General features: G+C 38.4%; 1 protein-coding gene across 3 annotated transcripts in view; it reads right to left on the bottom strand.

Annotated features, from left to right (window-relative positions):
* Positions 1 to 5000, bottom strand: part of LOC135214811 (protein amalgam-like) — a 235523-nt gene that overhangs the window by 193685 nt on the left and 36838 nt on the right. The window lies entirely within an intron of this gene.

Below are 5000 nucleotides of genomic sequence, written 5' to 3'. Positions count from 1 at the left end.
AGACAGAGAAACATAAGGCAGATAAAAAAAAAAATTCTCTAATGTTTTATTTTACTATCCATGCACTCTCATATGAGAAATCCGATTTGATCATGTGATTTGCTTTTAATCAGTCATAAAACTGTAATGTAGCATCATGCAAAGTTTTCGATACAAGCCGAAGGGCATTCGGCATCGATCTCACAAGTATACATAGAATATCATTATGATAAAAATACAACTAAGATGGAATGTATGATAATACACCGTCATTATCTTCTTATAAGCAAAGATAGGTATTGGATGATAATGTAAATATCACACTGAATTCTGAGGGATGAACAGATGCCAATACTAACCAGGGAAGAAGACTCATTTGGACTGTCGCTTCGTTAAAAAGAAAAAAGAAAAAAAAAACTAGTGCTGCTCAACCCTTTCGGCTAAAACAGACCGCGAGGCAACAATTTTGGAAAAACCATTAACCCACAACCCAGCCAACGTCATTTCCGCTTTAGGCTTCGGCAACAAAATGTGAAACATTTGTGTTTTGCGTTTTGAGTGACATGCACATAATTGTCTTTTTCGAAGGTGCGCGTAATGTTGCAGCGTTGGGCCGGGCAGCCGTGCATCAATTTTTTAGGCCTAGGCTCTAAATGCCATCATCATGAGCTCTCAACCCTCAGACTCCTTCCATAAAATCCACGACTGTTTTTTGGGGAGAAAGCGGCTTCATTAATTATTTTATATGAGGAATAGTATTTTTCCCCCACCTAAAAATAGGGGTATACGGTGTAGGAATAGACCGGTGCATTTCAGCTTTGCAAACACTATTCCTTTTTCGAAAGCTCTATTCAAAAGTTTGGCTGAATTTGAGCTGGTGTGTATTATCAAGGGTACTGCCTACTTTAAAGACCAGTTGATTATGGAATGAACATCAAATGTTCCTTTATTTTTCAAATATAATATTCCGGCTGCAGGATATTTAGACGAGAGAGAGAGAGAGAGAGAGAGAGAGAGAGAGAGAGAGAGAGAGATAGCTGAAGGAGATTTAGGCGAGAGAACGACAGAGAGAGAGAGAGATAGCTGCATGAGATTTAGACAAGAGAGAAAGAGAGATTGCTGCATGAGATTTAGACGAGGGAGAGAAAGGGCTGCAGGAGATTTAGACGAGAGAGATAGGTGCAGGATATTCAGATGAGAGAGAGAGAGAGACAGAACGGGAAAGATAGCTGCAGGAGATTTAGGCGAGATAGAGACATAGAGAGAGATAGCTGCAGGAGATTTAGACGAGCTAGAGAGATTCAGAACGGGAAAGAGAGCTGCAGGAGATGTAGACGAGAGAGATATAAATAGCTGTAGGGGATTCAGGAAAGAGAGAGTTTGAGATAATAATGATAAGTACCCTGCAAGGTATCAGTCTGAAATATCAATAACGATCACCATTACCGTTACAGGAATGTTAATTCTAAAATGGCGAAGAAGATATAGGGAACGAAAAATTGCATAGATAATAATTGAAAGCAAGGGAACATTATATGTATGGAAGTTTTGGAAGGGGAGTTTATTTTAATAAAACAGATAATAATTATCTTTCCTCATTTAATTAGGCTAGAAAAAAAATAGACAATCTCTTAATTGCATGTCTCCTTCATCCTTCGCATTGAAGTAAATAAGTACTAATTGCCAAAATGAGCAGTCTACTACTTAAGAGCTCCCATCTACCCCCACAAGTGACTTATTAAAGGCAAGCATTGAGCGGCCGGTAATTGCCTGATTGTTACTTGGCTACGGTGCTTCAGCTGCCCATCGTTTTTTGGTGACTAGAAAAAAAATCATTCTAATAGCATTGCCCAAGTATGCATTAACAGCTTGCCACAGCAACGGCCCGTGTTTTGGGCAAGGGGCCGGGTGACCTAGGTTTGGTTGAAGTTCCAGATTACCGCACTGCCCAGGACTATATTGAATTATATAGTCTTCTTTCATTCATTTTGCTATTGGGCCGCAGAGCAGGTTTTGTCAAAACGTCTCATTTAAAATCACCCGTAGGGGGTTAGTGCCATGAGTGCACCGCTAGCATTACTTTAGGTTCTTTGCAGCATGCCTTCGGCCCCTAGCTGCAACCCCTTTCGTTCCTTTTACTGTACCTCCGTTCATATTCTTTCGTCCATCTTACTTTCCGCCCTCTCCTAACAATTGATTCATTGTGTAACTGCGAGGTTTTTCTCCTGTTACAGCTTTCAAACCTTTCACTGTCAATTTCCTTTTCAGGGCTGAATGACCTCATAGGTCCCAGTGGTTGGCCTTTGGCCTAAATTCAGTAGTCATCTTATTTAAAATCAGTATTTTCCTCTTGTCTTTCCATTCTACAATCTTTTAATTGTCCCTCTGAAATCCTCAACAGCCGCATTCACGAGCAGTCTTCAAAGTACACCAATGACCCTTTTCACTCTTACGTCATCAAGCTCTGCCTTTCATCTGTGTTAAGAGATGTCACAATTATTTCAAAGTACCATCACCTCTGTATTTGTTTTTCTGATGAGTATGTCTGTGTGTATAATCAAAATGTCTGTATGTCAACTTAAATTTAACTAAGTTTTTTTTTTTTTTTTTTTTTTTTGCTAGAAAGAATATTGATAAAAGTCTGTATGTTAACTTAGCGCTGTGCTCAACTTAATTTTACTGAGTTTTTTTTTTTTTTTTTTTTGCTAGAGAGAATAACATTGATAAAATATCAACATAAAATATAGTGACAAAAGTACTAAACTTGCAATTTCCCGAGTTTTCCGTCGCCCTTCCTTCATTTTCCCGAACGTTTCACTGCTTCGTCTTCTAACGGGAGCAATATATCTTTCTTTGGCGAGAAAAGGGAAAATGAGAAAATTGGAAAGGGAATAAAAGAGGGGCAAGGATAAAATTTAATGGAACTCGAGGAGAAAACGGTCAAATATGAAAAGATGGGTGCGAGTGTCCTCGGAGACAATACACGAAAAGTTTTGCGAGAAAATTGAGACCGCGTCTTGTGGTGTGGTAGACAGCCCCCGTGATGAAACAATTTAGATAAAGTTGAGATTTATGTCGTAGAGACTGTCAAATACAAGCACGCTTCCTTCCCGCCCTGAATAAAGAAGACAAAAAGACACCTAAATAAAAAGAGAGAGAAAAAAAACGAAGGGGGAAGGAAGGAGTTACTGTGCAAATAAAACCAAAATGGTAGAAATGAAACGAAGAGAATAGTCTTGAAAAGAATGGAAAGGGGACCAATCTTGCAAGAGAAGAGAGAGTGAGAGAAAGTTCTTTCGCTTCCACGTTCTTTCTTTAAGCGGAAATAAAAGTCGTCTTGCGAATGGCTGTAAATTGTTGCTGCGGATACTATATTCTGAAGGATATATTGCTGTATAATTTTTGTAATGGTGTAGGTTTTTTTCTCGAAATACTACCTTTTAACGATAGCCACAAATTTCCCAGTAACGCGTAAAAATTTCCCATAACCAACCAAATAAATGGAAATGGTGTAATATATTCAAATCTGTAGTTGGTTTTAATAACGCAAGTACTTCAGGCGTGAGGAAGAAGGAAGAAGTAAAAAACGCCCCGAAGAAATCCTTTGTTCAACGTATAAAACCATCAACTATGACCGGCAGCTCTCCAGCTGTTCACCAGATGCGGTGCAGTGAGGCCGCATCCCATGGCTACGGAAAGCGCTGCCAGACGCACAATCCATGGTTAACGTTAACCTTAAATAAAATAAAAACTACTGAGGCTACAGGGTTGCAAATTGGTATGTTTGATGATTGGAGGTTGCTTGAACAAAATACCAATTTGCAGCCCTGTAGCCATAGTTTTTTGGATCTGAGTGCGGACGGATTTACAGACAAAGCTGGCACATAGTTTTATTTTACAGACTACTCCAAAAAACTTGCAGCTTGAAGTTTAGTGGATTCAGCTTTCCGCCGGTATGAAATACTCGCCAATCCTTTATTGCCTAGAGCAGCATTATTGTGATCGATGTGAAGTGACCCCGAATAATATCTCATTCTTCTCTCTAAAATTCAAAGGTTTATGAGGCCATTTCTAAATTCTGCCGCCCTATTATATGCCCAAGAGCTCAGAGTTCTCTCATCCATTTTTGAAGTAAACATCCATCAGCTAACAAGTCACTTCTGCAGCGAATTTTTTGTTTTCAGAGCCGAGTTACTTCTAGTTATTTGCCTTTGTTCGCCTCTGTTTGTAGCGTCACATATTCTACTGTTCCGTGCTGTTTTATGGGCATATAAAGATGACTGGGGCAATGGAACCCATCAATTTTAAAAGGAATTCATTTTGCACTTATCGGAAAGACATAACTTTTTCATTTGTTAACTTCTGTAATGGGTCGTGAAATAAATTAAGGTACCCACCCCTGTCTTCTAAAAAAAAAAAACATGAAAACACTATACGAATAAGCAGTTATGTAATGCTCATAATAAAATGACACATCTTTCCATTGGTTTTCAGTGACCTTTCTGTTAGCTTACTGATTTTTTTATGTGTATTTTGAAATGAAATAAGACCTCTGCGACGAAAGACCATTTGGCTGTGTGTAAAAAAAAATTAATGATAACTAAAAATTTAACTAACAAGCCAAATTCTCACTAGCATTAAGAAAAAAATTGTTTTTGCAATTTCCATGGTAACGCCAAACTTAGGTCTTGTTACAATACCTAGGAATTTGTAACAACTTTTTAAAAAGTCATTAGTAACAGGAAAGGACCAACATTAAGATTCACAATGTCAAGGAATATTAGTAAACAACTGAAAACTTTCTGTTGCTGCGCAACTCTCTCTAACTATCTAGCTATCTATCTATTTGTCTCTCATTCTATCAGTCCTGTCTTGGCACAATGTCGTTTATTTGGAATTGCCCAATTAAGATTCGCGTCGAACTACGTTCCAAGATTTATGACTACCGTGATTAACCACTGCTAGCAGTAATAGTTCGCGACACCGGAGAACTAGAAACTGATTAACCAGTCAACAATTAT

The sequence above is a fragment of the Macrobrachium nipponense genome, chromosome 46 (assembly GCF_015104395.2).
Source record: "Macrobrachium nipponense isolate FS-2020 chromosome 46, ASM1510439v2, whole genome shotgun sequence".
NCBI lineage: Eukaryota > Metazoa > Arthropoda > Malacostraca > Decapoda > Palaemonidae > Macrobrachium > Macrobrachium nipponense.
Note: the sequence above shows the minus strand (reverse complement) of the source record. Positions and strands in the feature narration are given on the sequence as shown.